Source organism: Alexandromys fortis, unplaced genomic scaffold (genome assembly GCF_014885135.2).
Source record: "Alexandromys fortis isolate MF-2015 unplaced genomic scaffold, M_Fortis_MF-2015_v1.1 scaffold_263, whole genome shotgun sequence".
Lineage (NCBI taxonomy): Eukaryota > Metazoa > Chordata > Mammalia > Rodentia > Cricetidae > Alexandromys > Alexandromys fortis.
In genome coordinates this window covers 910,521-919,907 of record NW_026068165.1, presented here as the reverse complement: position 1 = coordinate 919,907, position 9,387 = coordinate 910,521, and the positions used below count along the sequence as shown (strand labels likewise).

General features: G+C 44.8%; 1 long non-coding RNA gene across 1 annotated transcript; it reads left to right on the top strand.

Annotated features, from left to right (window-relative positions):
* Nucleotides 1-4,114: 4,114 nt before the first annotated feature.
* Nucleotides 4,115-8,832, top strand: LOC126492077 (uncharacterized). Its single transcript, XR_007589507.1, has 2 exons — nt 4,115-4,172; nt 8,075-8,832. It is a non-coding gene; the product is annotated as an uncharacterized lncRNA (long non-coding RNA).
* Nucleotides 8,833-9,387: the final 555 nt, after the last annotated feature.

The following is a 9,387-nucleotide window of genomic DNA, read 5'->3' as shown; positions in this document are numbered from 1 at the left end:
ATATAGCTAGATAGAGAGAAAGAATTTAAACTATTAAAGCTGCACCTCAATGTTTATAAACTCAAAAATGTACCTAGCTCTGCCAGCTAGACTTGGTTAATTTAAGAGTCACCCAGGTGAAAATGGTTATAAAGACATAAAGGGATCACAGGAAACAGCTGAGGTTTACAAATGTATGGCAGGACTAGAGTCCCAAAGAATGGGCAGTTGCAACAATGGACCTTAACGGTTTTAGGAATGCCAGTGCCGGGTGATGGTCAAAGAAGCACCAGCTACAGTGAAATGGAGCAGGCTGAGATCTAAAGAACAGGCTATGTGCATGCTGTCGAGGGTGAGACCAAAGAAGTATGTTATTTTTGATATTGCAGGAAAACATTTAAGAGACTTTAATTGTTTTTTAAAAAAATTAAATAAATGTATAAGGCGGTTGGACATTTGTGCTTATAAAATGTTTTATGTTGGTAATATTTGAACTTAAAATAAAAGGTTAAAAATTAGGGTCAGAGCCATAAGCACCGAAAGTTAACCAGAAATGGAAATGTTCATTTCTTGTGATGCAGAAGACAGTGACCTAAGCAGTTTGATAGAGGGCTTGGAACAGCATCCAGTCCTGTGAATCTCAATCTTTTGGGGGTTGTACAGGGGTAGTCTGGGACCACCTGCATGTCAGATGTTTGGATTGAGATTCACGACATAGGCAAAACTGAAGTTGTAAAATAACAACGGGAAAAAATTTGTAATGGGGGGATCACTATAACATGGAATACTATATTAAAAAGTCAAAGCATTAAAAATAATTAATTAATGGTTTAAAAATTTATTTCCTTGTTCAAGGTCTATTCAGAATTAACAATGCATGTTTAGTCTCCTTGTCTTGCTAACTTTGTTAGGTTTAAGCTATTAGGCTAGACTGAGTCATAAATTTCTGTATTGATACTAAGAGCCTCTCATAAATTTCTGTATTGATACTAAGGACCTCCTCTTCTGGAGAAAGAATGTTGTTTCTATGTCAACCACTCCAGGGTAATTAGAGATTTGATGGCCTTGTTAATGATAGAGAACAGAATGCTCATGCAAAACCTGGATGGGATGAAAACTTGTTCTACCGGTCTCCTTGGTTAACAACCTTGCTTCCAGCTCTAATGGGTCCCTAATGATCTTGCTTCCTATCAACAGACTGTGGCTTTTGTTCGAGAATGGGTCAATACTGTTTGATTGATGGTATTGAGGTCCCAGTATCACCCCCTTGAGCCCCTGGACAGACAGGACCCATGATTGAGTCCTGTCATCGGTACTTGTGAAGGGGGAAAAATGTTGGGCACAGGGCAGCTTTCCCAGGGCAACTTGGTACACACCTGCCAAGATGGGTTCTATAGATCAGCAGGAAGGTAGACCTGAGCCTCAGTTTGCCCTAGGGCAATGCTAGCTCTTAGACTCCCTGCTGTTCCCAGTTCACCCTGGGACCTGTTCCTTGCCTTTGCAGGAGACAGAAGTAACAGCTAGATAGAAACTTGTTCTGTGTTCACCCTCGGAATGATTAATTCAGTTCCTTTATTAGCTTTAATTCTAAATCATTAGAGTGTGGAGTTCTAGTCTTGTGAAAGGTGCTAACTTATTATAGACCATTAGGAAGTACAAGTTAGTCAATCGTCTTTAAGGTACAGATATAATTAATTAAGGAATAAGCTTTATTTAGGTCCCTGTATATGTTTTCAAAATCAAACATAAAACAAGAAAGAAATGAGAAACAAAGTTTGTCTAATCAGACATACCTAGGCAGCTCTCATACTTCAGAGATCTGTAGAAAATGACATTTAAAATAATGATTAAAAAGCTTTATTGTATTAGACAGAGACTCCGATATCCTAGCAGTAACCCAAGGCTCCAAAGAAAATTATGGACACCGGCTGTCCTCCACCTGGATTACAACGACGCTGACCACTGGGCGAGGTGCCCCAGTGCAAGACCTGCTGCCAGGACCAGGTCCAGACTGTGGACAAACAGCAGGACCTTGGAGAATTGATTGTACCAATTTTGTCTAGACAAAACAAGGTCAGTCTTTTCCATATTCCTCTTCCACAGGAAAAAAAAATCCACCTTATGGGTCTGTCTTAGGCAGTAAGACTGCTGTTCCTGATATTTCTGCCTCCAATGCTATGGAGACCTGGGTATGACTAACTGTATATGGACTCTGGTCCCTGTCACTTTTAATAGATTCGGAAACTACTTGCTCTGTTCTCAGATATACTTTATTTATCCTTCTAGGATCTCTGATAGCATTGACGGCTAGAGCAGTTATAATGTCAGTTTAGCAGCAAAAGATATCCGGATTCTTCCACAAAACTATAACTCCTTGTTAGCTCATTCTAAAGCTACTTGGTCTCTTAAAAAATGTTTTAAGGTCTGAGGATATAAAAGTTCATAAGCTTTGAGGGTCTGAAAAAAATGACTTAAGATGTAAATACAGGCTAAGATATGGAAAATGTTTCTGATTTCTTCCCCCCTCTATGGTGTAGTTCTGATAAGCTGATAGAGCAATGACTACTTACTGTTTGGGTCACAAGCTCAAGATTTTAGGTTTATTCTGGTTGCCATTTAAATATGAACTAAACGGTGTTTCTCATTGGGCCAAAGGCATCTTTGTCCAAACCATACATGGATCTCTGGAGAACAAAAAAAATAAACATGCTTTTAACTAAAATCTATAGTTTTTGCTAGGACTCAAAGGTCTGAGTCTATTCCTTCTGTTTACAGATGCCTGTTATCTGCTCTTTATTTACAACATGATTTTTCTTTAAGTATATAAAATTTAACTTCTGTGCCCAGTTTAAACTTATCCCAATAGGCTTCCACGTGGCTGGCAGATGCATCTAAGCATCAGCTGCTGACTGCAACCTGCTCTGAATGGTGGTGAGCCCTGGACTTCCTGAAAGCCGATGTGGACCAGTCCAGCTGATACAAACACACTCTGTCCTTTCAACGAAGTCTGATGAGTGCCCCATTGCCTAATTTCCCTCCCTGCCTTTGGCTAGCCTTTCTACCTGCTTGGGCCCTGATAGCAATGCCCTAATGTCAGCTGGAAGTAGTTGTGGAAAGGAACACATTGTCCCATGTCCCCTGCATAGGATAGGTTGAAAGGCTGAGACAAGGGACATGGGGAACAAGATAAATACCTATAGTGTCTGTTAATATACTAAAAAAAAATAGGCCCAAATTTGTCAGTGAATGGATTTACTAACTTACGTCATTCTTAGGTCCCAATAATACCTCCTTAAAACCATGGGCAGGCAGGACCCAAGATTGAGTCCTGTCATTGGTGTTTGTGAAGGGGGAAATGTAGGAGCCAACCATGATAAGCTAAATAGAAACAGACCACCCGAAGGAAGTTCTTTACTTCCAACCATTATCACCTGCCAGAGTAGGACTCAGCCATCGATAAGTTTAATGGAGGCTGAGTCTCAGCAGTTTACCCTGAAGCAACACCTGGTTGCAGGAAGAACCACAAACTGAGATAGCTGAGCACCACCCAAGAAACACCCAACCGCTGTAGATAGGATCACCTGCCAGCACACTCACCAGGACACCCCTAGACAAATGTCGGTCAATCGGGGATCCTAAATCTTAGAAACCCCTCACCCCCACCTTTACTACTATAAAATTTCAACTCTAACTGAGCTCGGGGCTCTGCGTTTATTCCAATACGTTGGACATGCAGAGAGACCGAGTTTGCAAACTTGCATAAAATAAAGGCTCTTTGCTTTCACATACAGGACTCAGTCTCCTTGTTGGGTTTTTGGGGGACTTCGCGGATCTGACCATAACAGTGCCAATATGGATTTTAGTATAGATTACAAACAATGGTAATACTAACATACCTAAAACTTTTATCTCTTTTACAAACTTAAATCATGTAAGCTTCAGGAACTCAACTTGAACCCATCTGTCACAGGTCAAATGATCAAAAAGTACTCCCATCAACCAACAGCCTTGTTGCGGGAGGTCCTTCCACCCCTCCAACCAATAGCTGCTGTGATACCAGCCCATTGGGGCGTGGTCTCTCTCCCTTTAAAAAAGCGGCTATTTCCTCGGCTCGCTCTCTTCACTTCCTGCTCCGCCGGAGACTAGACTCCCTTCCTGGTTGTGCAGATGGCTGTTGTCTGGGACGGTGATCTGTAAGTTTTCCCCTTTAAATAAATAACACCCTATTAATCATAACTCCAAACTGGTGTGGCCTTGTTCGTGACTTACGCCTTCACAGCTAACTTTCCCCATCTGTATACCCTCTATTCCTGAAGGTGAAATCTCTCCCCCTTTCCCTGGTCTTGAGACTCTCCTCCCCCAACTACCAAGACCATGGGCCCAAAAGTATTTTTTCTTTTCTTTCTTTATTTCTTTTTTTTCAAGATAGGGTTTCTCTGTAGCTTTAGGGCTTGTCCTGGGAACTTGCTCTGTAGACCAGGCTGGCCTCAAACTCCCAGAGATCTGCCTGTCTCTGTCTCATGAGTTCTGGGATTAAAGGTGTGTGCCACCACTGCCTACCTTAACCTAAATGTTTCAAATGTATATCCAAGATAAAATGTTCCCCCATTCTGTCCCAGGAGATTTCCGACCAGCCCCTGATAGCTCTAGCAGCTCAGCAACCCCAAGTGTTCCCTTGGAATCTGAATCCCTAGATAGCTCCCGAGCGGCTATCCCCAGATGGTCCGGCCTTCCAAGCTGCTCCAAAGCTGCCTACTCTCCCCTGGCTCCAGGTAGTCCTGCAGAGCCTGGACAGCACCTGGCACAGCCCACTCTTCCCAACCTTGACTGACCGACATTCTGGTTTCCTTGGGTTCCTAACAAAGATGCCCATACCCCAGTATCAGATGGGGGAGGGCCTTATGCATAAAATAAAATATTTGTTTGTTTTTTGAGACAGGGTTTCTCTGTATAGCCCTGGCTATCCTAGAACTTGCTCTGCAGAGCAGGCTGGCCTTGAACTTACTGAGATCTACTTACCTCTGCTTCTCAAGTGCTGGGAATAAAGGAGTGAGCTCCCACAGTGTGTGCTGGGATGAAACTCAGGGGACAACTTGCAGGGCTTGATTCGCTTTCCACCATGTGGGTTCCCCAGGTTGTCAAGCTTGACGGTGCCACTAAACCATCTCACTGGCCCTGACTTTTTATTTTTGTTTTTTATTATTATTATTATTATTATTTCTGCATTTCCCTGTGACTGGGTCAGCAAGGTGGAATTGCTTCGAGACTGAGAAACGTGGGTTGGTGCTGATTGGCACTGCTGATCTGTCCTGGGAGCAGACCCATAAGGGCTTGAGCTACATCTTAAGAGATAGAGCTTAAAATGGTTCAGTGGTTAAGCGCACTGGCTGCTCTTCCAGGGGTCCTGGGTTCAATTCCCAGCACCCACATGGAGGCTCACGACCATCTGTAATGCGACCTGATGCCCTCTCCTGGAGTGTGGCACACAGGCAAGTAGAGCACTCATACACATAAAATACATAATAAATAAATAAATCTCCTTTGACAAAGCCTTAAGGTTAACGTGGGCGGGGAGTGGGAGTCACATGACGAGACGTGGGCACCCTTTGGCTGGAGTTTAACAAGTGTGTTGGTGGCAATGGCAGCATCCTCTGAGCTGATACCATCTTCCACCTGTGAGCTAGCGTCGGGATCTGGCAGTGGTAGCAGGATTTATAGGGTGTGTGAGGAGCAAGCCTCCTGGTTGTTGACTTTGTCACCTGAGACGTAGTGGAAGGCCCTCCAAGGTAGCTACTTCATGGAATGACTGTCTTTGCTGACTTGAAGAGCATTGGCCCCCAACTAAACCAGGTCATGATGAGAACCCCAGCTGGAGGTTGGTAGAATGTTGTTTTGTAACATCATTGCTTTGCTTACTTTTCCCTTGGGTGTTTAAGACCTTGTAAGTGACCAAAAATTAAACACATCTTTTATTCTTGTGAAAATCAGTTGAGGTCCTCAGGGGTTACTTTTAGGAACCTGGAAGAAGCAAGCTGGCTACTTTAGTTTGTGTGTGTGTGTGTGTGTGTGTTTTAACCAGTAGTGAGTGGGATCTGCTGGAATAAGTCAGGGACTTGCTGAACATGTGGCGTCCTTTGCAGGCAGCAAGGACATTCCCTCTGTCTCTGTAGAGACCCTCCCTTCTGCAGAACATACGCTGGTGGAGTCCAACCTCTGGTGGGCTTATGGCTCCTCATGGCTCCTCTGATCAAGTTGACAGGTAAGGGTTAAGGATACAGCTCAGTTGGTTGGGTGCTTGCCTAGTGTACTGGCTAGTTTTATGTCAACTTGACACAAGCTAGAGTCATCAGAAAGGAAGGAGCCTCAGTTGAGAAACTGCCTCCATGAGATCTGGCTATAAGAAGAGGTGGTGGTGCACGCCTTTAATCCCAGCACTCGGGAGGCAGAGGCAGGCAGATCTCTGAGTTAGAGGCCAGCCTGGTCTACAGAGTGAGTTAGTTCCAGGACAGGCTACACAGAGAAAAACTGCCTCAAAAACAAAACAAAACAAGACCAAAAAAGATCCGACTACGTGGTATTTTCTTAATCAGTGATTGATGTTGGACTGCCAACCCACTGTGGGTGCTTCCATCCCTGGCTGGTGGTTCTGGGTTCTAGAGAAAGCAGGTTGAGCAAGCCATGATAAGGAGGCCAGCAAGCAGCACCCGTCCATGACCTCTGCATCAGCTCCTGCCTCCAGGTTCCTGCCCTGACTTCTTTAGTGATGGACCAAGATATGGAAGTGTAAGCCAAATGAACCCTTTCCTCCCCATCTTGCTTTTTGGTCGTGGTGTTTCATCACAGCAATAGAAACCCAAACCAACTAAGACACTAGCTACATGAAGCCCGGGGTGCCATCTCCGGCACCATATAAAACCACATATGGTGGCACACACCTGTAATCTCAGCACTCAAAGGGGAGGTGGAGGCAGGGGGATTATAACATCAAAGTCATCCTCAGCTACAAAGTAAATTCCTGGACAGCCTAGGCCGCCTGAGACCCTGTTTCAAAAAAGATGACAGGTGCCTTTGAGCTGCATGGCCTTTCTAGAGTTACTCAGCATGCCCTGGTCCTCTAGGACCTAGGAGACCTGGGGCCAGCACCCAGAGTACTGGCTGGACTGAGTGAGTGGATGGGCAGGAAGGGGTTTAAAGCAGCAGCAGTAATGAAGCACAGCCCCCAAGCACAGCCAGATTAAAATTACCAGCTTGTGGCGGTTTGAGCAAGAATGGCCGCTGAGGGTCATGTATTTGTATGGTTAGTCACCAGCGAGTAGCGCTATTTGAAAGGGACTAACAGGCGTGGCTTTGCTGGAGGGTGGATTTGAAGGTTACAAAAGCCCGTGCCAAGCCTGTGCATCACGTAGCTCCCTCTCCAGCACCAGGTTTGTCTGCCTCCAGGCTCCCCATCATGATGACGATGGACTAGACTTCTAAAACTGGAAGCCAGCCCCTAATTAAATGCTTGCTTTGTGTTTTGTTTTGGTTTCTTGTCTTTTGGCGTTTTGAGACAGGGTTTCTGTGTAGCCCTGGCTGTCCTGGAACTCACTCTGTAGACCAGGCTGCCCTTAAACTCACAGAGATTCTCCCCTGCTCTGCCTCCTGGGTGCTGGGATTAAAGCCGTGCACCACCACACGGGACAAAAGCTCTCTTTTGAAAGAGCTGCCTTGGTCATGATGTCTCTTCACGGCGACAGGACAGTGATTGAGACCACACAGCTGCAGCCCTAATCTCTCCCTCGTAACCAGCGCTGCCACCCCTGTAGGCAGAAAACACGGAACTCACCATCTATATACTGCATCAGGAAGTAATCTTAACTTTGACTTCCCTTTCTCTAGACTGCTCCATCTGATTGCAGAACTTTCTGAGGCTCACGCCTTTAATCCCAGCACTTGGGAGACAGAGGCAGGCGGATCTCTGTGAGTTCGAGACCAGCCTGGTCTACAGAGCTAGTTCCAGGACAGGCTCCAAAGCCACAGAGAAACCCTGTCTCGAAAAAAAAAAAAAAAAAAAGAACTTTCTGAGGCACCATTCTCTATCCTTACCCAGGCTCAGGCTCTCCACATTCCCAGACGTGAGCAAGGAAAGACGACAGAGGATGCAAGAGACATGGGTGATCTGCTTGCCTGAACTATGGCTGCAGAGTGAAACCATCCTTAGCTGGAGTGCTCTCTACCCACCAAAACTCCAGCAAAGGAGAAGGCTCCTGCTGAACAGACAGGCTGAGCTCTGAAGGTGCATTTCTATGGCTTCTCCTCCTTATCGTCCACATCTTGAGACCTCTGAAGACACCATCAGGCACACAAAACATCTTCCAGGAAGGTTTTGTCACAGCTGTGGCTTCAGAGCCACAGGTTTAACTGCCATGCCTTATCAGCACAAACAGGGTGGGGCACCATCTGTTTTCCGTCTCGCGCCTCAAGCGCCACCTGATGGTTGCATACTGTAAGAGGCGGTGTCTCAATGGACAAGGCTTGCGGGTGCACAGGGAAATTTTATTATTGCTTCCAGCGGGAAGCACAGGATCAGATGTAGTATTCAATCTCAGCACTCTTTGGAAGACAGAAGGAGAGACAGGATTTGAGGAAGCTTTCTTCTTGTCTTCAGAATCTACTGTCAGTGGTCAGTCGGATAATGCTCCCATCCTTGGTTGCTATCAGACCTCATTATAGTCTGGAGTCAGGACCGTCTAATTGAATGCTGACCCCATTCCTTAGTAATCTCAGAAGCCTAGCAGAATATACATGTATGTTTGCCTTTCAATTTCTTAAAATTTTTATTATATCTAATAAAATTTTATATTCTTACAATTATATTTATAACTATATTTTTTCCATGATATTTATTGAGCTCTACATTTTTCTCTACTCCCCTCCCTGCCTCTCCCCTTCCACTTCAATCCTCCCCCAAGGTCCTCATGCTCCCAATTTACCCAGGAGATCTTGTCTTTTTCTACTTTCTACTTCCCATGTAGATTAGACCTATGTAAGTCTCTCTTAGTATCCACATTATTCTCTAAATTCTCTGGGATTGTGGTTTTTAGGCTGGCTTTCTTTGCTTTATGTTTAAAAACCATATGTGAGTGAGTACATGTGATGATTGTCTTTCTGTGTCTGGGTTACCTCACTCAAAATAGTGTTTTCTAATTCCATCCATTTTCCTGCAAAATTCAAGCTGTCATTATTTTTTTCCTGCTGTGTAGTACTCCATTGTGTAAGTGTGCCACTTTTTTTTTTTTTAAAATACATTCTTTGGCCGGGCGGTGGTGGTGCACGCCTTTAATCCCAGCTCTTGGGAGACAGAGGCAGGCGGATCTCTGTAAGTTCGAGACCAGCCTGGTCTACAAGAGCTAGTTCCAGGACAGGCTC